This window comes from Neophocaena asiaeorientalis, unplaced genomic scaffold, assembly GCF_003031525.2.
Source record: "Neophocaena asiaeorientalis asiaeorientalis breed wild unplaced genomic scaffold, Neophocaena_asiaeorientalis_V1.1 scaffold18, whole genome shotgun sequence".
Taxonomy (NCBI): Eukaryota; Metazoa; Chordata; class Mammalia; order Artiodactyla; family Phocoenidae; genus Neophocaena; species Neophocaena asiaeorientalis.
In genome coordinates, this window is record NW_020172444.1 from 2,071,029 (window position 1) to 2,096,113 (window position 25,085).

Genomic DNA, 25,085 nt, shown 5'->3' on the forward strand with positions numbered 1-25,085 from the left:
TTAGAAGAGATAAACTATCATGAGTAATTTTAATATAAATAGAATGTGGTAAGTTTCACAAAGGTTAAAGAAAATAAAGTATCACAGGGATAAGAGATTTCTTCGGAAGGATTTATTTAAAACACCAACAACAATTCTTGCAATAAAAGAAAAATAGGTTTTATTCTTTTAGGTGCTAATTACCTCAGCTGTCTATTGTACTTACATTCACTAAATAAATAATGCCATCCTAAGCTGTGACAAAAACAAGAGTTCTTTTTTACAAAATTTTGACTTGAAATCTGTGTTATTGGTCTGTTTTGATATATATATATATAAGGCACAAAAAGATCGGATCCTCATAGAAGGCACAAAATTTACTTATTTATTCTGCCTTATTTATTCATCCCTCAAAACTGGACAGAGGGATGTGTAGTTAGCTGATTTGTTTTCCTACATACCCGCTCCATTGCCCTGCAGAAAATAATCATTTTTTTAAACTCAAGGTTGATGGATAAAAGGATGAAAAGGAGAAGGATGTGACTTGAATTCACACATATTGTGTTTCTCAAAATCTGAAAACCTTCGTTGTATTATAAAGGTCTAAATGAAGCACAAAGTAATGTTCAGCTGGAACCATGAAAATTAGCTTTAAAACTCATCAGTACTATAAAGACCCTAATTTCTCTAAATTGCAGTAGATTGAGATTTAGTTTGTCCAGATGCCCTTGGGTAACAAAAAAGGTCAAAACTGGACAGAGGGATGTGTAGTTAGCTGATTTGTTTTCCTACATACCCGCTCCATTGCCCTGCAGAAAATAATCATTTTTTTAAACTCAAGGTTGATGGATAAAAGGATGAAAAGGAGAAGGATGTGACTTGAATTCACACATATTGTGTTTCTCAAAATCTGAAAACCTTCGTTGTATTATAAAGGTCTAAATGAAGCACAAAGTAATGTTCAGCTGGAACCATGAAAATTAGCTTTAAAACTCATCAGTACTATAAAGACCCTAATTTCTCTAAATTGCAGTAGATTGAGATTTAGTTTGTCCAGATGCCCTTGGGTAACAAGAATAGGTAAAACCAAAGCAATGTGACACATCTGGAAGTTGCTGAGTTGAATATCAGATGTGAGCAAAACTTCCAAAGCCGTGATTAAATACAAGGAGTAGCCCCTCGGTACCCTTTTTTTGTAGGTAGAATAAAGTCTTATAAATGTGACCTCAGTACTAAATAAAAGTCATCCTAATTAAAGAGAATTTGCGAATGATAATAAAATCCTGGGATGAGTCTTTGGGCATGATATTCCCTAAGGAGGTGAGCCACATTTCAGTATATACTGCCAAATATTTTTGAGGTTGAATTGCTCTGGGGCTCATTATCAATGGGTTTTCATCTATTCTTTTTGAATCAATGATTTCCTTTGTTGGATATAGACTGTCTTTGTATTCTCTTGACACTCATAGCAAAAGATGATTTAGAAATTCTGTTTGCTAGAAAAATACATCAGGTGAGTCATTCTGTCCATTAACCACCTCTGTTCTTCACTTTTGTGTGCAGTGTGCTCTCTCCAGTGGAGTTAACCTAACTCTGTGCTGGGATTGATTTCCACTTGAAAAGTAAATGTTTGTTTCTAGTCTCAGCAGTTCCTCAATCTCTTTCTCTTTGTACCCACTTCCTTCTCTGGTTCTCCCCATAACCATCCTTATCCAAACTGTCATTTAGGACTTCTAAGTCATCCAGGTGAAAAGGAAGAATATTGGATTTCAGAATGAAAACCTTAGCTCTAACACCAAATTCCTTACCAAGAATTTTCCAAACCACTTAGGTGTAACGATTGTTAGTTTTTATTCCTCAGTTGTGTTATCTGTTTTTTGGTAACTATGCATAAAATATATACATCTGCCATATATTTTTGTATCTCTTAATTTCACTTTTATTAGGGCAATTACTGAAGGGTCATTCAAATTTGCAGATGAACCAACCTATCTGAAAGACATGTACCACTGCAAGTTTGTTTGAAATAGAAGCTTGTTCTTTTCTTTTTTAAATGCAAGGCAAGGAATTAACTGTAGTAGCCAGTTGAGGTTTTCTTTAATTCTAGAAGCGGAGAACATATGTATATGGTAAACTTTTAAGTAGTAAGAGAGTCACACATTTTTAAGATTAAAATAGTTAAGCTGGCAGATGTCTGTGGTGCTATTTATAGTCTTTATTACTGAATGTGTCTGATATTAATTGTGTTAAGTGTTAGATGTTAAATCCAGAGGACTGCTCTGACTTATGGACTTGATATATTTTTACTGGATGATCAAATATAACAAAGCTGAGTTTTACCTTCTTGACAAACATAGATAATTTTTAAAAAAAATTTTATTGGAGTATAGTTGATTTACAACATTGTGTTAGTTTCAGGTGTACAGCAAAGTGAATCTTTTATATATGTATATCTCCACTCTTCTTTTTGTAATATTCTTTTCCCATGTAGGCCATTACAGGGTATTGAGTACAGTTCCCTGTGCTATGCAGCAGGTTCCTATAAGTTATCTATTTTATATATAGTAGTGTGTAACATAAAAAAAAATTAAAAAGATATTCTGAACTATTTGGGATGCTCTAGTCTACAGCATTAGGGAGACAACTTGGGTAGATAAGTGTGGATAAGCTGTGAAGGGAGGTATTCAAATCTTTACTCTCTCACTAGCTATTTCTGAGCTTTTTGGCAAATTGTTCAAATTCTTTAAGCCTGTTTTCTCTCACCAGTAAAATGGGGATGACAATTATATTTATTTCAGACAGTTCTTATGAAAAATTTCATGTAAAGTGTTTAACACATTGCCTAGCACATACTAAGTAATTGAAAAATAGCTATTTCTTTTTGTAGGCAGAATCCCAACTATTTTGTAACACACCTTTCCAAAACTGAATTAATTTAAGACTTCATGGAAACATTTAGCCAGTAAGTCATCACTTATTAAAGCAGACACACTGGGGCAATTCTTTAAAATGTTTCTATTTATCAAAAGTTATCCGGCTAGATATTGTTTAGAGATAGTTCAGCTGGTAACATACACCCCAAACACTTTTAAGGATTTGGATATCACTTTCTTGTTAATATGATGCAGAACTTGAAAACCTCAATCAATCACTGGCTCAAAAAATCAAAAGCTCTTGTCCAGAAATAATGACTTATTTTATAGGTGCAAGCATCACTGTGTCTTGACAGTTGATTTAAAGTCTTTGTCTAGTATATCCAATGTCTGGGCTTCCCCAGAGATGTTTCTGTTCATCTATTTTTTTTCCTTTGAATGGGCAACACTTTCTTGTTTCTTTGCATGCTTTGTGATCTTTTCTTGTCAAAAACTAGACAATTAAATATTATAATATGGTAACTTTGGAAATAAGGTTCTTTTCCTCCCTCAAGGTTTGCTATTCTTGATTGTTGAAGGTTGCAATCAACTGTTTAGTTACTTTTCCAAACTATTTTTGCAATAACTGTATTCCTTGTTGTGTGTACTCACTGAGTTCTCTTCAGCTAGTGTTATGATAAAAATTTTCTCTATCACACCGGGAACTAAAACAAACAAACAAAACCTACCCCAGTTTTTTCAGATGGCTCCATGCTGTGGCACTTCTTTAACATTTAGCTAGGCCATTTACAACTTTGTTTTAGCCTTCACTTCATGCCTGCATTGAGCCTAGAGAGCAGCCAAAGGAGAAATCATAGAGTCTTCTCAGGTATTTTATGAGCATGTATTCTGCCCTGAGTATGAGCATGGCTTCCTAAATCCCTAAGTTTACATGGGTGGGTTTTGAAAGTGCTACTTTCCCAAAGAAACATTGTCCCCAGCTTTTGCTTTCAGGCTTTAGGCTGTATTTTGTATGTCTCAGCCTTAGCCTTTTATTCCAGGAGGGTGTGGATTTTCTTTTCATTTTATGAATACAATGTTTTTGAGGAGTGCCTGCCATTATTTTGCCCTCAGTGATTCCAAGTTAAGTGAAACAGAGATGAGTGTCTTGCATGAGTCCTTCAGGTAACCCCCATACAGGTTAGAATAGACAAACCCAGTAATTTCAGTTAAGGTCTGCTCTGCTCCCTCTGGAACCATGTACCAAGGTCCCACACTGGGAATGCAGGCTGCCGTCTTCAGGACTCTTGTTAAACTGAGGAGGGAATGGGATAAGGGCAAGTAAAAATACCAAGGTTTCCTACTGTTTGCAAGTTACTTTTTTTTTTTTAATCAGCATTTTCTTGGTTACTATAAATTTTTTATTGTTTTCCAGAGTTCTGACAAAGTTGGTTCTGACAGTCTGCTTGTCTTTTGTTTTTGTGGAGCAACAGGCTTCCTACTCCATCATTTTGCTAATGTTAGTCCTTCTTCTATCTCTTTTGAAGTGGATTGACTTAACATCTGGACAAAGTTATGAGTATATTTTACATATTTTTTTCACTAAAAAGTTGTGTCCTGATCCTTCTCAGATATAGTTGCTAAAGCTAACATTATTCATTTCAGCACATAACATAAAGCCTTGTCCTAATGTATTTATAATATATTTAAAATTATTATCTTACTAGATCATCAGCTATTAAAACCTTGCTCAATAAAATAGCACTAGGAAAAGGTATTAGGTATGCTGATCATTCATTCACATAGTAAAAGCATATTGAGCATCCAATGCACTCCAGGCATTGTAAGAATAGATCTTGAGTATTTAAAGTTAAATATGGCATGGTCCCTGATCCTGAGCTACTTAGACATGCAAACAAGTAATGAAAATACACTGTGATAAATATTATAAAGTTGTGTATAAAATGCTGAAGGAACCTGGAGAAGTCAGAGAAAAATTCTATGGAGAGAATGGCAAGATTTCAAAGAAGAGGAGACTGTTATTCAGAGCTTTAGAAGATGAGTTGGGATTTATGCAGGCTTTCATGATGAGATGTGGTATTCCAGATTGAGTGAACCGCATGTACAAAGACTTAAAACCTTGAAGCACAGCCTATTATGGGAATAGAAAACAGGTTAGCTGGGCTACAAGAATGGACCTGTGGTAGAAGCTTCAGGAAGGAAGGCTAGAAAGTTAGGCTGTGACCCGATCATGAGAGGCATTGTGTTCCATGCTAAGGAGTTTAGACTTGATCCTGTAGAGAGAAGAATGACATGATTCCCCAAATTAAGACTCCCACATTCTTCCTCTGTAAATCCAAAACACTCATTTTTTGGATGAGGAGAACTAAATGGCTTTTCTGAAAGATATTTTATGTAGAGTGAGGGACCCAGGGATGAATAAGACATGATTTTTCGCTTTCAATTAGTTTACAATCCATTAGGCATTACTACTACTCTCCTCTTTCTGTGTTACCTATATTTGCCATTCTACTCAAATGACCAGTCCTGCTCCTATTAATTCCATTCTTAAGAGACAACTTTACCATCTACTTTATTGGAAGGAAAATAAAATACTAGATGCCATGAGCTACCTCTGATTATTTTCCTTCCCACCTCACATTTTTCAGTTACTATATTTTTATCACTCCTCCCTTTCTTTACAACCCAGCCTCTTAGCAAAAGCTGCTCTCCTTCTAAATATAGTTTCTCTTTATATCCTGAATTACATCATTTATCATATGAATTATATCATTTAATCCTTTGAGATCTTCATTGATGATCATCTCTCTTGCTTGCGTTTCAATTCATTCCAGTCTCTCTTCTTTCTTTATCTGCAAAAAGCCTTGGATGTCTTCATTTTCTCATCACTTAACTCATTTATTGGAATCCCTCAAATAAGGAGCCAACCGTCCCAAACTTCTACTAAAATTGTACTCTTAAAAACATCAGTGATATCCTAGTTAGCCTACTAGGAACCTTAGCTCCACCCCAGTGTTCACCTTCTCATCAGTAATTGACATGTCCCACCTCCTTTGGTTTCCAATAGTCCTCTGTTTGGATTGCCATGGACACTCTTCTTCAGCTACAGTGGGCTTTCCTCTTCTTCAAAGATATCAAAGCTTTCAAAGACAGGAACATGCTTGTTCCTGTCTCAGGGCCTTTGTCTTTGCCATTCCTTTTGCCTAAACTCCTCTGTCACAGATTTTCACCAGGCCATTTTCTTCTTACTATACAAGTCTCTACTCAATGTCACTTTCTTTGTGGGGCTGTCCTTTAACACTCTATGTGTGTATACTCCTCTTCTGCAATCTTAACTTATTGCATTATCTTCGTGCAACCCTCTTTTGTCTTCATAGCACTTAACCGCTACCTTAATGTCTTTGTTGTATTTGTCTTATTTTTTTCCTCCTCATAAGTACATAAGATCCTTGAACAAAGATATCTTCTATCTTTCTATATGGACTTGATGACATGGGGTGGCAGGGCGAAGCTGGGGCAAAGTGAGAGTAGCATCAACATATATACACTACCGAATGTAAAATAGTTGGCTGGTGGGAAGCAGCAGCATAGCACAAGGAGATCAGCTTGGTGCTTTGCAATGACCAGAGGGGTGGGATAGGGAGGATGGGAGGGAGGCTCAAGAGGGAGGGGATATGGGGACGTGTATACGTATGGCTGATTCGCTTTGTTGTGCAACAGAAACTAACGTGGTGTTGTGAAGCAATTATACTCCAATAAAGATCTATTTTTAAAAAATGTGAATGATAGATTAAAAAAAAAAGTACAGGCAGTAAAAGTCCTTCAACTTTTCTGTTCCTGCTTACTTAATTTGTTGTCAGAATACCTAGGTTTCTCTGAAGTGTAGATATTTCTGATGGACCTAAATAAACTACCCTTTAACTTCATCTAGTATGAGATCCATGCCTCTCATAATTTCTTCTAATTCTAGGAGATGGTTTTTCCTTGTTTTTTCAATACCTTATTATCTCTCAGAGAGTTTAAAACCCTTGGAGCTTTTGCTTCGATCAGTAGAAAGAGAAAGACTAAGGTAAGCATCATACTAACCACATTGTTTTGGAATTGCACATTTACACATGCCTATTCTAGGATAATAAATGTTTTCCTTTTCATATTTTATCTGAGGTATCTGTAAAGGTTTTTGGCACATAGTTGATGTGCTAAAATATCTGCTGCTACAAGTTAGCTAGTGTATTAATATGTGCCTTTCCTTTGTCATGCAGGAAGGAAATTCTCAGCTGTTTGCTTCTCCAACTTTTCTTTGTTTTGCTTACTCTTCCTGATCAATATTATAGACTAAAATTTCCATTAAATTCATTAGTTCCCACAGGGAAGCATGTTGCATAGGATCAGATACATTTGCTTTCTGAGACAATTTTCTTACTAAAAGAATTTCAAGAGGGAAACATCCCAGCTTACATTGGATCATAATTTCTAAATGCCTTTAAGAAGACCTTAACACATATTAACTTCATAAGTAGAAATGCAATGGTCAAGCACTTAGATTTTGTAGAGCCATGAATAATCTTCTACTTTTAGTCAAGGATGAAATATTTTCATATGGTTTTCTCCCTGAGGCTTGTTTGAAGTATTGAATAAATGGGTGTGGCATCCACAATCTCTCTTACCTGCATTACCTAACCAGATGTCATGACTATGTGGTTCTTCGGTATCATTTTTACCTACGGCTCTTAACACAAGCACCGTCTGCCAGATAAATTACTTTCCAATCAAAATCTCACTTCTAGCTTCTGAATAGCCACTTTCTACATAATTTTTATATTTGAATTTTGTCCCATTATCATAAAATTGAAGTTTGGATCCCTGGTACTTTTGCATCTAGGGTGACATTCAAGAACAACAAAGTGTTAACTTGGATCCTGTTTCTTCTCAGGACTCTTACTCTATTGGTTAGTCCCTAAGAGAAGACTCTCCTGGCTTTTCTTCTGCCTCTATGGCTACCATGTCTCTTTTTTGCATTACTAATATAGCTTCCTTACCTCAAACATTACATTTAGGTATTCTTCAAGGCTTGGTTCTATACTATAGTTTCTCTATATTTTCTCTTAAGCAAACTTACACACACCAGTAACTTTACTAACCATCATAGGCACATGGCTTATAAATATATATTTCTACTCCATGCTCTGGGCATATATAGGCAACTGCTTTTTTGTCATTTTGGGAGGGATGTCTCAAAGACACTTAAGACTCAACTTATACAAACTAAACTCATGATTGTGTTCCCCAAAACTGTTCCTATTATTTTGTTTCCTATTTCAGTGAAGAGTCTAACTATCCACCTTCTGGTACAAACAAAAAACTAAAACTCATCCTTTTCAACTATTTCTTTTCTTTCCCATGTCAAATCTATCACCAAATATTGTCTTATTAAATCTCCTAGGTACCTGAATCTTCCCTCTTCTCTATGAGTGTGAAAACCCTAGTCCTAGCTACTAGTCTCACTAAAATACTATAAAATACTACTGTGTTCATCTACTTACATCCTCTTTTACTTCCTTATAATCCTTCCTCCATATGGCATGGGACAAAAATCTACTAACATGATGTAGATCAGCTATTTTCCAAGTGTCATTTGGGAATCTATTCAGGGATTCTACAAGGTCAAAATTATTTTCTTATTAATACTACAACTTTTTTGCTCTCATTCTCTCTCATTGGACTGGTGTTTTCCATGGCAACCTGACCTGTAATATTGCAACAGAATGAATGTAGAAGCAGATGTGAGAATCCAATTATCTTCTATTAGGGCAAATATTAGAGGAGCTTGCAAAAACAAACAAAAAATCACTCTTCTCACTAATTGTTTTTTGTTTTGATATACATAGTTTAAAAAAGTTTTTGTTTTATATTGGAGTATAGTTGATTTACAATGTTGTGTTAGTTTCAGGCATACAGCAAAGAGATGTAGTTATCCATATATCTTTTTTTTTTCAGATTATTTTCCCACATAGATTATTACAGAGTACTGAGTAGAGTTCCCTGTGCCAACAATAGATCCTTGTTGGTTATCTATTTTATATACAGTAGTGTGCATATGTTAATTCCAACCTTCTAATTTATCCCTCCCCCCACCTTTCCCCTTTGGTAACCATAAGCATAGTTTTCTTAAAAAAATAAAAATGTCATTCATGATTCATGTTAACATGTCATAGATTTATTTTTGTTATTTTAAATGAATGGATCTTTTAAACTTTCTCAAGTTTAATTTATAAGATAGTATTGATAGCTATAACACACAAAAGCTCTTTGGAGTTCTAGCTCTTAAGAGTGTAAAGAGTTCCTGAAACTAAAGCATTTGGAGAGCACTGGCCTAGGCCAACAATGACCTGGTCACTACCTAACTTTCCAAATTCATCTTTCTCCATAACACATCTCTCTTTTTCTACTCCATCAGTCTCTTGTTCTTGCCTTATTCCCTTCCAAGACAGGTCATTCTGCCAGAAAGCCTTTTTCCTACCTTCTTTATCCAGTAAACTTGAAGTTATTCCTCAAATTTCATCATCTCAGTTGTCATTTCCTTAGGCAAGCCTTCCTAATCTTCTTGAATGGGTCAAGTTAAGTGTTTTAGGGTCTCATAGCCTTTGTACCTCTCATTCACTCTTATGGTTATGATAGAACATTTGTTTTCACCATTATTTTGTTAATATCTAAAGACCCACTAGCTAAAATTGCCATGAGATCAAGAATCAAGTCTATTTTTGTTCAACACTGAAACTCCAGTGCCTAGCATGGTACCTGGCACCTGGTAGAAATTTATGGAATGAATAAACTGGATGAGCTGGAAAACATGTAGTGGTACAAAGGGTAGAAGTAAAATATAAAAATAAAACCAAGAGATTCTTAGGTTATTTAAGAATTTCACAAGGATTTGGACAGAAAGAGACAAGTCTAATGAGCCATCTAGAAGGAAAAATGAGGTGAGAAAGGCCCAGGGATAGAAAAGCACCAATTGGAAAATTATGTTTATCAAGAAGTAAGAGCATATTGAAGGGAGTAAGAGGAGATAAGATTGGAAAGATGAGCAAGAGCCAAATGTTCAGGGTCTTGGACTATATAACCTCAGAAATTTGAGCTTCAAATCATAAACAATGGAGAATCTAATAAGTGCCTGTGGAAAGTTCTGGCAGGAAAAATAGTGCATTTTGGGCATATTTATCTACTAGTAGTATGTGAAACAAATTAAAATAGTGGTGGTAAAACTAGTTGGGGAGCACCTGAACTTCTGCATAAAATTTCTCTGCAGGATTTGTGGCCACATGAAATCAGTTTTCAGAGACCAGGCATGACTTACACGGTGCTGAGATAAATATCTTAAAATAATAAAGCTTCAATAGAATAGGCTTTCTTTATCACAGTCTTCCAAGTTATTTCCTAAAACTAAAGAGTGTTTTTATAATACAGAGTGAACACAGATTTTTGTATGTCAGTGTCCAGTGGAATGGTTCTGGAAACTTTTCTGTTGTGGTGGATATGATACATGTTTACTCCCCTGCATGACCTGCTCTGGGAAGCTTCAATTGTGCACCTGGTCATGTGATGTTTCATCCCTTTATGGTACATTCACCAACTGCATTGTAAACGTCTTCATTCCAGATTGAATTTTTATATACTTGGAATCATGTTGGAACCAAAACTCCAATAACTTGAACTGAAATGAAAGGTGAGACTGTTTTTTTTCATTTTCTCTTAAGCAAGTTTATAGTCAGATTGCCTGAAGGAATCACAATATCAGTGAGCTCTATAAATGGTTGTTCTACAGGAAGAGCATGTGAGCTGAGCCTGTTTTAAAAATTGAACAAATGAGAACATGAAGCTTTATGCCCTGAAACTTTGCTAATAATTTTTCATGTCGGTTTTCCCAGAGCCTTAAGTGGCTACACAAATGAAAGAAGAAAGGCCATTATCGTTATGGAGAATATTTTCCCCCTACATTAGAAATGGAAGAACCTTATAATTTATCATCTTTTAAGGTGCTGGAATGCATTTGATACATCTAATCTGTGGGGACTACCATTTATTTATTGCTTACTCTGGGCTAGCACTATATTGGGTTCTTTAAATATAGTTTTCAGTTTAACCCTCATAAAACCCTGGATAACAGTAGTCTTATTTTTATCTCCATTAAAGGAATGATGATTCTGAGGGAAAATTTAAGTAACTTCTCCAAGTTCACATAGCTAGTAAGGGTTGGAGCTGGGCTTTTCTGATCCATTCATTTACTCAAAAAAGACTTTGGGGAGTCATGAGTGAATAAGACCCCTCCTCATAGAGCTTATATTGTAGAGTCAGAGAAAGACTCAAACAATCAGCAAGCAAATAAATAACTAAGGAACATGTTTTCCTGGAGATATGAAGTCTATGATGAAAAATAAAGCACAGTGAGAGGAGAGTGATGGGATAATTTTTATCCTGTTTTTTGATAGAGTGATGAAATCAGTCTTCCCTGGGGCAATGACATTTGAACTGAGCTTTGAATGGAGTGATGAATCAAACCTTATGAATGTTTTAGGGAAAAGTTTTCTCAGTAAAGACCCTAAAGATAGAAAGTAGTGACATAATCCCCTTACAGCAAGAAGGCCAGAGTGGCCCGAGCAGTATGGGCACAGGCAGAGCGGTGGGAAATGAATCTGGAGTGTTAGTTAGGCATAGATCATGAAGGCTCTTGTTGGCTATAATAAAAAGTTTGGATTTAATTTGTCAGAGTGATGGGAAGCCATTGGAAGCTTTTGAATAGGGAATTGGTGTGTTTTATGTGAGTTGATGTGAGATTGGGGGATAAAGGAGGAAAAGCGTAGAACTTGGGAGACCAAGTAGAGGACCACTGCTAGGGAACATCTTGGTGGTGAGGACTAGAGTAGTCGTAGAGGTGCTCAGAAAAAACCGTCAAGGCATACTTATTGAAATGAACTAAATTTAACTTCTTGTGCTATTGATATTTCCCACAAACTTCTCATTTATTTCTTGATTTTCAATCCTACTTCTATGAAGGGAAAACTATTTCTCTCTACTCACAACACTTCTAACACCAAATGTGTGAGATTTTCCCCCCACTTACCAATTATCCAACACCAGCTGGGTATCCTAGAATTCAATTCCATTCTGGCACTACCTACCCAGAGTTAGTGTCAGATCCTACACGTTAAGGGCTCAGTCTCACAGGATTGCCCCCCTTCAGTTCCAGTCACAAGTCTGGGCCTCCCATATTTCCAACCAACTGGCTATAAATTAGAAGTTCCCATGCCCTCCTCTTCAAGTGTGATAATTTGATAGAATGGCTCACAGAACTCAGGAAAAAAGTTCACTTACAATTACTGGTTTACTGTAAAGAATACAGCTCGGAACAGCCAAATAAAAGAGATACGTAGGGCAAGGTATGTGGAAAGAGACAGGGCACTTCCATCCTTTTCTGGATGTACCGCCCCTAGCACCTCCATGTGTTCACCAACCTGGAAGCTCTCCAAACCCCTTCATTTATGGCTTTTACAGAGATTTCAGTACATAGTCATGGTTGATTAAATCATTGACCATTGGTGATTAACTTAATTTCTAGCCTCTCTCCTGTCCTCAGAGGTTGGGGCCGGGTTGAAAGCTCCAATCCTGGATAATGCCTTGGTCTTTCTGGTAACAGCCCTTATCCTGGAGCTATCTAGGGACCTCCAGCCACCAGTCATTTCATACAAAAAGACATTCTTATCTTTCTAGAGATTCCAAGTGTCAAGAACTGGAGTCAAATACCAAATATTAGAACAAAAGATGTTCCTAGCACTGCTATTACTCAGAAATTTACCAGATTTTTAGGAGCTCTGCCTCAGAAACCAGGGGCAGAGATTAAATATATATTTCTCATTATGTCACATGCTGGTACCATAATCTAGGCTCTTACCTCTTGGTTCTTAGATTATTATCTGATTATTATCATTGTCATAGATTATTATAACAGATTTTCCTGATTTCTTTCATTCATAAATTTAATCCATCCATTATACCTAGTTAAAATTATTTATTTCAATAATTATTTACTAATTAAAATTCTTTAGTGTAATTCCAGTGAGAGATTTCAGATCAAGATTTGTCTTTTCATTATTATAAGAATACTCATATTCACTCCTGTCTTTATACCTTTTCTCAAATGCTGGCCTTCGTTTTTCAAAAAGGGAGCTATTTCTTATTTACAATTGATGTGCCTTTCCAGGTTGAATTGGAATCACCTTGCCTTCCCCCTAAACTTTCTCCCCAAGCTCTTCCTTATTTGACATTCTACAGTAATTATTGTCTATACAATTCATCCCAGAACTAAATTATATGTTGTTTTTTCATTTATTTAAGTATTCATACATTTGCACATTTGTTAATTGAATTAGTTAATTCACTCATTCATTTGACAAATATTTATCAAGAACCTATTATGTGCTAGGCTTTCCTCTAGACTCTGGACAAAGTGTGGACAAATATATTTTTTAAATCAACTTTATTGAAGTTAATTTACATTCAATAAAATGCACAGATTATAAGTGAAGAGTTCAGTGAGTTTTTACAAATACTCACCCCTGTGTAAACTATGCCACACTCAAGATGTAAAATGTTCCCATCATCTCCAAAGTCCAAAAGTCTCTTTGTGCACCTAATAGTCTGCCCTGCCCCCACCCAACACCCCTGTCTCCGCCCATCATCATAACTTATCATGATATTTAAACTTCAAAAAAATGAAGTCATACCACATGATATCTTTAATTCTGGCTTCTTTTGCTCATAATTATGTCTGCAAGATTAATCTGTTACATTTTTCACATATTGTACATATTTTATTGACAAGTATTATTCCATTGTACAAATATCCACATATTTCTTTATTACCTGTTACTGGATATTTGGATTGTTTTTAATTTCTTGCTATTGTGAATAATGCTGCTATAAACATTTGTGTACAAATATTTCTCTTAAAGGAATTTTACATTTCTCTTCATTAAACCTATGGATAGAATTGCTGAATCACATGGAAGGTATATATTTTAAAGTATAAGAAACTTTCAAACTGTTTCCCTAACTAGTTGTATCACAGAAGTGGAGAATAGAACAGTGGTTACCAGGGGCTGAGGATTTGGGAGAAATGAGAAGATGCTGGTCAAATGGTACAAAGTTGTAGTTATATAGGATGAATAAGTCTAGGGAACTAAAGCACAGGCATGGGGATTATGCTTAATAATACTATATTGAACACTGGAAATATGCTAAGAGAAAAGGAAAACAAATTAATGACTTCTAGTGTAAGCTTTGACATGTAAAGAGCTTGGAAGTTATCACTCTTGTCCTCACAAAAAAAAGCCCCCAGAATTGAAAATTAATGGCGTGTCTTAGATCTATCAGGGAATTGAGGTCACAGGGCAAACCACCACTCTGAAATCTGGAGAGACAAGTGAATTAAATGCAGAGATCCACAGCTGAGATTAGCTAAAGTAAAGCAGAAACCCCTGTAACCATAAACAGGTGGGAACACTTACATGGTAACCGTCAATAGAAACATATCAAACCAAAATGCAAAGAGAAAAAAGAATAATAATGATGAAAAGAACAGCATATCTAAGAGCAATGAACAAATATAAAAAAATAACATACTAGTAATGGGCATACACAGAAGGAGAATAAAAAGAGAAAGGAGCTGAAGAAACATTTAAAGCAATAATGGCTAAGAATTGTCCAAAATTAATAATACTAATTGTAACAAGTATACCACATTAATGCAAGATGTTAATAATATGAGAGCCTGTGTGTTTCAGGTAGAGGGTATATGGGAATTCCCCTGTACTGTTCTGAGATTAGTTTTTTTAAAAAAAATATTTCTTTAAAGTTTTGTTATTTTTTTCAGTTTTTGCCCTAGGAATTAAAATTCTTCCTCTAGATCTAATTTTTCATTTATTATCATCTTCCTTCAGCCAGAAGAACATCCATTAGTGTTTCTTATAGTGCATGTCTGCTACTGACAATTTCATTCAATTTTATTCATATGAAAATGTTTTAATTTCATATTTATTTAAAATATATTCTGTTGAATATAGAATTTTGTTTAATATTTTTCTTTCTTTATCCAACACTTTAAAGATAAAACCTCAATATCATCTGGCCTGCATTTTAACAGTATGCATATGTGTATGATTAAGATTGTGTCCACTAAATCTAACATCTGGTTTAACTTGGGTCAGGTTTTTTCTTTTTTTTTGGTCTACTTTTTTCCTTGAATATGGTTCTCATTTTTCTGTTTCTTTGCATATCTAGTAATTTTTTATTGCTTATGGACATTTCGAATGGTACATTAAAGGGACCCTGTGCTCACTTATATTCCTCTGAGGAAAGTTGATTCTTTGTCTAACAGGAAGTCTTTTACTGGATGATCACCCTGAAGTTGTGTAATCTTTTTTTGTTAGGGTGGGCCAGTGGAAAGCTCAAAGTATTTAAGAAGGCCCACTAAACATGCAGGAACTTAAACTTCAAACATTGTCTTTTCTGTGGATCTTGTCAATGTTCATTTTTAGGTAGTATTTTTAAGGTAGAACTGGAGTAGATTTTACAATGTAGTTTTAACTTCTAAGGCATGCACTTTTTGTGTTTTTCTGGATGCCCATTGTGTGAAGCAGATCCGTATACTCTGGCTGGTACAACACTCCAAAACCTCTCATTACTGTTGGACTTCCTTTCTCTCTGTTCTACTGTCATCCTCATAGGAGTCACTTATTGATGTAGGATCCACCTGTGCGTGCCATGACTTTGGCCAAGGACTCATGAGGACTTCCATGTATACATCTGAAATTGACCTTGACCCCAAGCCAGTCCTCTCTGGTATCCTTCCCTGAAGATTTATGTAGCCTTAAACCCTGATGTCTGTCTCCTCATCACAGTGGAACCACTGTGTCCTGCTTGGGCTCCATTTTTCTGTGCTGTTTGGGAACATTGTCTCCAGAGATAGAGCTAGAGAAAACATGGGGCTCCTTTCTCTCCATAATTCTACCCAATTTTATAGTTGTTTATGGTAGGAGGATTACTTCAGCATCAGGTACTATTGTAAGTAGAAGTTGAAGTTTAATATTATATTATTATTTTTAATAAGTATATATTGTCTTCAACTTCATTGCAGGCCTCTTGAAGGTGAGCATTAGTTCTTATATTCTGTTTGAAACTCCCAGAACCTTGGAATTTAGATTTCTCCTAGAGAGTTAGAGAACTGTATTGTTGGTGATTAAAAATTGTAATTTACTTGAATTATTCAACATATGAATAGAAATCCTTCTCTAGAAAATAAAGTGACATCAAAATAAGTTTATATAAAATCAGGAAAATAATAATCTTGTGACAATGCTATTTATTGCAGGGTGGTACCATCAGTAATTATCTATGCTTTGGTAAAAGACAGAATTTATTTCTTATCTTTGAAGAAAATGGAGCATCAATGAGTGCCATTCTTTCAAATTCTTAGTCTCTCCATGCTGTGCCTAAAGGGCCTTGTTTTCATACCTTTGTTTTCTATCATATTGAAAACACTGTCTAGTTATTAATTCTCTGTGCTTCTTGGTTTCTTCCAAAGTCTTAGTAAAGTACCAATTAATATTTTATTATCTTTGAAGTACTTGTTTCTGTGATTAGATTTGTAACTCTTCTATAGTTGGCTTTGCACATACTGTTGTGGTCATTGTTACCACTGATTGATGCTATAGGAACTGAGGGCATATGGCAAGAGGGAAGATAAAGGAAAATACAGAATAAGGGTCCTGGACCAAGATGCTTCATTACTCATGTTTCATGAGGATGTTAGGACCTATTTTATGTACAATCAATCAGTCATCAATATTTATTAAGCATGTGTTGTTTGGAAGAAATAGAGTATCAGACATAACTTTAGCCTTGAATGAGGAGTTAGAAAACTTCCAATACCAAATATTAGTTGGAAAAGCAAGACATCTACATAAAATAGCCTTGGATTTTTCCCAAAGTAATACAGAAGTGCTGAGAAGCTAACAAAGAGAAATAAGATCTATATCTTGAAGGTGCTTACAGTATGGCTGAGTAGACAGATATTCAAAGAGATGGTTATGATACAAAGCAGAATGAAATAGATGTTAAAGCAGCATACAAAGGTTATTGAGAGCACCTACTAAAGGCCATGCATTAATTCATTTAATCCTCAACATAGCCTATGATATAAGTACATTATTATTCCCATTTTACAGATGGGAAAACATGAAGGCATAGAGGTGTGTGAAGTAACCTGCCCAAGATAACATAACCAGTAAGTGACAGAGCTAGGGTCTGATCTCAGGCCATCTGGTTCCCACATTTTTCAAATAAAGGAGGAGGAAACAATTTCTTCTTAGAGGAAGTATGATGCTGAGGGACTTGAAAGCACTATGAGCCAGATTAGCATTAGGGTTCAGTTATCAGTGATAAGGTGCAACTTGTCTCCCATTCCATGAAAAATGTATAAATTCAGAAAATATAATTATCTTATGTTCTCAAATCTAACACAAATTCCCATGCCAAGGTAGGGTTAGCTATCTGCAGAAAAGAGTTCTTATTTGTACCACTTACCCACTGCCCCCTAAAAGATCAAGAATTATCACAAGCTATCATTCAAAATGATTCAAGTCTCTTAGGATTTATTTCTCCAAGATCTTATAATTATTTACTTACTCAGTTCCGTAGATCCTTGAATACAAGTATGGTTTTACCTTAAGAGCACATACATCTCTCTAGTCAGTGGAAATATTTATTCCTCTTTATAAATTATTAAATTAACTTTATGGCTTAGAACTAAGTATCTCATGAATCTTATCATGAATTAATAATAATTCTGTACAATTTGTATAATGCTTTACAATGTTCTTCCACATAAATTATCTTGTTTAATTTCCATAGCAGTGTAGTGTGTTAGGGAAAGTTGATATTAATAACCCAATATTAACCATGAGGAACTGAAAACTTAGGAAAATTTAAGTCACTTTCTTGAGTTTATATGGCTGTGGATTGTTGACCTGGACTTAGAATTAATCCAGCCTTTTTTTTTTTTCTCAGCTGGAATGATGGTGAATTCACTAAGGTGGAGCAACCCTATGAGATCTGGCCCCAAATCATCATCCAGGCAGCCTCAGCCATTTATTAGAACTGTGCCAAGTGGCTTAGAACTTGAGTGTGATAGCATGTTAGAGATGGGAGAGATCAGTGTGTCTGGACTTTTCAGAGGCAGGGAAATTTGGTGGTCTTTGAAGGAGGAGGAGAATTTGAATGGGTGGAGACAAGAATTATGCCTTACTGGATTGAGAACAGCATGAACAAAGGTACTAAGAGAAAGAGTGGTAGGAAAATATTTGGGACGTGGGACTACTGTATTACAAACCATATAATGGAGGTTAGAAATGAAGTTGGATAAATAAGATGGAGAAGAAGATATTAAGTCAGAAGCAGGAAGTGGAAAGTGGGGAACTGCATCATGTTCTTGAAATAGGAATTAGCATGTTTAATGGACTGTTTAGGGCTGATCAATCCATTTTTGTTTCTTAGGATGAGTAATGGTGAGGGTAGGAGATCAGCTGGGAAGTAAATAGTTGATGTTGATAAAGGCTCCAGTTATGGGACTGGTGTAGGAGTGGAGAGAAGGGAGATATTTTAAATAAGGAAAGAGTATTGATACACTGACAGACTGGATTCAGAAGATGAGACAGACAGAAAATTTAGAGATGGCTTCACGGTTTCTAGTCTTGGAGGTAAAAAAGACTGTTGCAGCTACTAGCAGCAAGAAATGGGAAAGAAAGGGAACGTATTTTAGAAAAAAGCTATTTTCCTTAGCTTGTTGAGTGTGACATGATGTTATCTCTCAGGAGGATATCCATGAGGATGCATCTTATGGGCCAATTTGAAAGTGAGGGCAGGAAGAGTTTGATCTGAGAAACATTGACGTGCAGTGGCATCTGTTGCCGTCAGATTTGGGGTAAACACAGAAGCCTGAATGAGAGAAATCAAAGCAAAAGTTCAGTGTTGGAGGCTTGTGAAATTGCCTCATTTAGGTGCTGGAAGATGCTTGGAAGCACAGAAGAGAGACCAAGAAGGAGTGGTCAGGGATGCAGAAGGAGAACCAGGAGAGAGGGATGTCAGTGACCCCAGGGAAGGGGAAAGGGGAAAGAAGTTAGGCAGATCAGTAGTTTTTTTAAAAAAACAAAATCTACAATAAGAACTTAGAAGAAATATACCATTGGATATGATAATAATGTAACCAGTGGAATTTGGGAGAAATAATTCAGATTGAATAAGTTAATCACAATATACCTACCACTATCAGTAGATAAGTGTATTATATGTAAGGTTCTACATTAACATTTTTTGCTGTTGTAAATACACAATGTTGGAAAGTCAATGGATCTACAAAGCAATTTGTAGAATTCGTCCTGAAAGCTACTGAAATAATTACGACCTTTGGAAATTTTACCCATTTGGATGAAATTGGAGTTTGGAAAAGTTATAATATTTATGGGTCGAGTGATATATAAGAATTAAATACAAAATTTTCCAAAATATTAAAGTACCCCCAAATTAAAATGGAAAAGAAAGAGATACCACTTGCAGTCATCCTAAATGAGTTGTGTACTTTCAAGAACCTGGTGCTGAGAACATTTTAGAAACAGTATATTTAGCCACAATTTTACCAGCTCATCATGAATTTTCTATTTTCTTAATTCTCGTGTTATTGCTAGAGAGATTTGCACGAAAGAAGGATACTTTTAAAAGTTTCCTGTTTCTCCTATTTATTCCCTTACCTGAAGTCATTATCATATTTCCGTAGGAATAAATTATGATTTCACAAAGGATTATAGCTTTGGGAGGATAATTAGATGCCAGAAAATGAAGTTTTTAAAATAAGGATTTTGTTTGTAATATCAAGTATTTGTGACAAACACAATGAGTAATGATGCAGATGTGCCTCAAAATGTAACATGTCATGTGAGTGATGGTCTAAATTCTGCTGAAGGGAGTTCTGGAAGTTTAAAACTTTTCTGCTATGGTATGGGTTTAAAAATAATAGGGTAGCTCAGCCCTTCCCTGTCATAGAGAGTTCATGTGAGGAGATAATTTCTTTTCTAGCTTAAATTGCTTCTGTAATTTTATGTAGCTAGCACCATTATTGCTACTGAGGATTCATTTGTATTACAAGGACCTCGGGTGCCAGATGTCAGCAAGTGAAATGTGCCTGCGTGATACTAATTCCCATGACGAAAAAAGCTAAGTAATTTTCCAGTTACTTCAACCTACAGTCAAGAGGCAGGAATTCCTTAAAAATTACTGAGAAAACAATTGTTCAGGGTTTCCCAGGGAACTCATTTTTTTCCACCCTAGGATCTTCTACCCAGATAGAATTTCTATTCTATCTGGAAATAGAAATTCCCTACATGTGACAATCTGCTCAGCAGTGAAAGGTAAGCTCTAAGGTAGCATAGATGGAATTATGTCTCCAGTGCTTAGTTTAGCATACTGCCTGGGACAACGAAGATCGTGTGTGCATGTGCGCAGGTGCATGCGTGTATGTTGAATGAATTCAATGAAAAGGGGATCAGTCAGAGCTTTATTAGTACTGCTCCTGAGAGCAGACTACTTTTTGCTCTGTGTCTGTAGGAAAAAGCTTCCCTCTGCCTCATTTTCTCAAGCTAGGAAGGAACCATGTATGCTAGTGCTTCTCTTATGTTTTGGCAGCATGAGCGTTTTCCAACGTGTCTGTGTGTGTCTTCTGCATCACCAGTTCTAGTTAGATGGTTACCTGCAAGGGTTTCTAAGCTGCTGTTGCGGAGCTCTTCCTTTAGGGAACACTGACTAGCCTTTATTTAAACCCTCCTGTTGTAGAAGTGTCTTCCCATAATACTGTTCCTACCCATTGTGCCCACTCACCCAAGATAGAGGCCCGAGGGCATATTTCAATATGAATGTGCTTTATGAGGTTTGGTTCCCAAGTTTGTGAGTGGGGAGAAAAAAACATGGCAGAAGATCAACAATCATCTTTTTTTTTGCTTTCTTTATTGAAAATTATATGACAAAATCCTTGTCATCTGAAGAGGCAAAAAATATTCAGCCAGAGAATGTAGGACGCTAGTATTTTAGACATGTGTTAATTAATAATGACATGTTAATTTTCCATATATTATAGTTTTTCATGTTTTTTAAAAATTTGTGATTTGTTTGAGTCTTCTTGTTTTAAACAAACATTTGCTTGAATATCTAATTTGTTCTTAAAAAGAAACACCCAAGTTGTATAGGCTTCAGGCAGTACAAAATCTGTTTCCCATCCCACTTGGCCTCATGCTTGCATTTCTCTAATAAAACAAGCCTACATATTACCATTTTAGTTGATGGGAAAGAAAAATGGATAAGAGGTCTTGGCCTTGCCTTTGTGTCCACTGAGAGAGACAAGAAACCCTTTATGCAATCGATATCCCAGGGGTGATGAGCTCTTAGTCACCTCTACTGAGAGGACAGAAGAAGCAAAAAAATATTTCCAGGAAAAGTTCGTAGGTCTCTGGTCTCACAGATATGGTTTAAAAAGTGCTGAATTTGGAGTAAAAAAAATGAATTATTATTCCTAACCTGCCTCTTATGAGCTGTGGGAACTTATGGAAATCACTTCACTTTGCCAAGCTTCGGTGGTCTCTCTTGCTCTCAAATGTGGTTTTTATCTTCACTTACTTCACAAAGATCTTCTTTGGATCAAAAGACATAATATATGTTAATATTCATTGGCATAAATAAAGGCGTACTGGTTTAAATTGTTAGTGATATACCTTACTTCTCAGTAGGGACAAAACATGTTCTGTGATGCAGTAGGAAGGCACCTCATCTACCCCTCTTCAATGTTCAAGATAATTATGGACACTGGAATGACAGTTGAGGAAGATGAGAAGTTGGGTGAAAAGTAGCCAAAGAAAAGTGTCTTCAGTAGAATTCCAGCCTTGACTTCCCTTGTTTGTGAGTGTATCTCACCTAGTCCATCAGCTGGCTAATGTCTAGCAACATCTGTCTAATTATTTTTGGTACTTTTAAAAAATTATAATAATCCATGTATTTATGGCGACTCTATTTTCCAGAACTGATGGTGCACATAACAGCCCAAATCAAATGATACTAAATGGTAATTGCTGTTATCTTTACTTTTGTTTTGTGCAATTCATGAAGAAATATCATCATGGGTCGCCATATTGTAGAGTAGAAATATCATTCTACTAGTAATAGGAAAATTCTATTTAGTTACAGCTTTTAAAAAGGCAGTATATACTTGAAATGAGTCGTATACTTTCTCTGAGTTTTAGGTCCTTTACTGGTAAAATAATGTCAGCCCAATTTTACCAAAAGTATTATGAAGATCAAATAATAAGGAAGGGATATTGAAGGATTTTGCCAAGCCTATAAAGTCTACTCAATTAAATGGTGATATTATTTCCTAAGAACTCCTAATGAGGAGGCAGTTAAATACATTAACTATGAGATTGAAAAATAGAGAAATAAGCGGATGCAAAATCTACTATTTGATAATTCCTGGAGCCATTAGCTCGATAATATACACACACAAACATAAGAAAAATAAATGAAAAACACTTCTTTTATCTAAACTTGCCCTTTTCTTTTCTGGATGGTCTCATAATGATAATCTGGAATCTACCAATTCCATCTAAAGGGATTGTTTGAAGCATTTAATCAATCTTTTATAAAATGTATACGTCTGCTGCTTTTATAATTGTGACTGAAAAAAGGAGGTGCTGGATATATTTTGCACATATTCTGATTCTCAGACAGAGTCGCTGGCAAGGATTCTGTACCACAAATTCCCACAATGCACTAGTGATAAATTTCCTTCCAGGCAAATATCAGCTAACTGCAGTATATAGACATCTGCCCACATTGGAAGAAACAAATCATAAAACTGCTATTCCATAATCACAGAACTGAAAGAACTGCATAAGTGAAATGACAGGCTATTAATTCTGGTTTGGAAAGCATGAATAGGACTTTTGATGAAGTTTAATTTTCTTTTGGCTCTTCAAAAATGGATAAATCATTTAAAATAAAAATAGATGTATTATAAGACACTCATTTCTCTCAATATTTATTACTTGGGGAAAAGTGTTTTTTTAATAATGAAAAATAATGATCAAGTGTTCACATGAATGCTTCTCTGATGCCTCACTGAGCTCTAGACTTGAAAACTATTTGGCATAATTTAAGTAAACCTCCAGTATATACAATTTTAATTGAAAAGATATATTTCGTTAAGTGCTGTCACACATCACTATTGTTACTAAATGAGGCTTGGTGGTACCTCTAAGACACTTTTCTACTGACTGGTTTTTGTCTCCAACCTGAGCCAAATATAACCTTCAAGATATATATCAGCTATCATACATTGCATATGAGATATTATGTAGATATAGATATGGTATACATTGTTATGTTTTATAGCATTTATATGATGTACATCCATATGAATATTTTTATCAGCAATTTCACTATAAAACTTTAGTGACATAATAATTATCAATTTTTAAAAGTCTTGCACCTGGAAAAGTATTTATAGTTCTATGAATTAATCAATACAGAATGCTATGACAGTAAGACACAGAAAGGGAAAAAAAGAGGAGAAAGCATTTTGGAAATAAATATACCCTATTTAATATAAATAAATAAAAATGTCAGTCTAGAATGTGTGAGTAAGAAAGTTAAAGGGAGTTCTTTTTTTGTTTTTGCAAATTCTTTTTCTCATTTGTGAGATAATGAGCTTTATTTTCTATTTTTTTCTGAGGTTGGCAAATTCACCTTGAAAAAAATGTAGGAAATAACACTGAGAAAGGCATATGCACACTACCACTGCATTTTAATTAGGACCCCACATAATCATATCTAAGTTTACTTGTGTTCCCTGCAAAGTATGTTAGGGCCAAGGAGCCAATAGGACCATTCTGCTTCAGTCACTCTAGAACTCACTGAAGTTTTAGTGAGCACATAGGTAACAACTGACAGCTCAGTGAATAACTTAATTCACGTGGAAAAAAGTACTAGTGGAAATCCACCACTTTTCTCCATTTGCACCAAACTTGGGCTTTTACTACAGGATGCTGGTTGCATCTAACATCGTCTCCAACTGTTTCTTCTTCCCCAAAGCCCCAGGATAATGCCTGTGGCTGCCGACACAAGCAGTGCGGTGGCTATCAGTGTAGCAGAAGTGACTTGTTTCCATATCCTTCCATATAAGTGGTTGCCCTACTGGGCTCCCCAGGTAATCACAGCTTATTCATATACTTAAGAATTTACAGTTGGTAAGAATCTCAAAGAATAGAAGCTCAAATTAAGACAAACACCCAGGTCTTCTCCTCATTTTTTAATACTTTTGAGGGAAATATTTGAAACATGGACTCATACAATTGTCCAAAAAAGATTCCGAAAATGTTATTGAGGTTTCTCTTTTTACAGTCCTATCTGAAACTTGACACTAAGTTTTGTTTTTTAATTACTGCTATTAACAAGTTGAGAACACTTTCTGTTTTATAAGAGGTTGAGACTTGAATGTACTTTTGGAGCAGACTGTCCCTTGTTGGGGGGAAAACATACCTGAATGTATCCTTTAAGACCTGTCTTATAATGCAGAGGTACACCTCAATTTTCCTTAAGGAAAACTATTTTTTAAATGCAGCTCTTGTAGCCTGAGATTATTTTACTTTATTTTATTTTATTTTTTTTTGCGGTACGCGGGCCTCTCACTGCTGTGGCTGCTCCCGTTCCGGAGCACAAGCTCCGGACGCGCAGGCTCAGCGGCCATGGCTCATCGGCCCAGCCGCTCCGAGGCATGTGGGATCTTCCCGGACCGGGGCACGAACCCGTGTCCCCTGCATCGGCAGTCGGACTCTCAACCACTGTGCCACCAGGGAAGCCCTTAGCCTGAGATTCTTGATGAAAATTGGTAAAGGAAATCCTATGGGAGGCTGAGGCAGAGCTGTGGCTCTAAGACTTGGGGGGATTATGTGGGGAGATTTCCTTTTCCTGGTACAAACAGTTTGTGTCTGTAATTTTTGTCTTGCACATCTTATGTACATGCATATGTCTGTGCAAGTGAGAACATGTGAGAGAGAGAGAGAGAGAGAGAGAGAGAGAGAGAGAGAG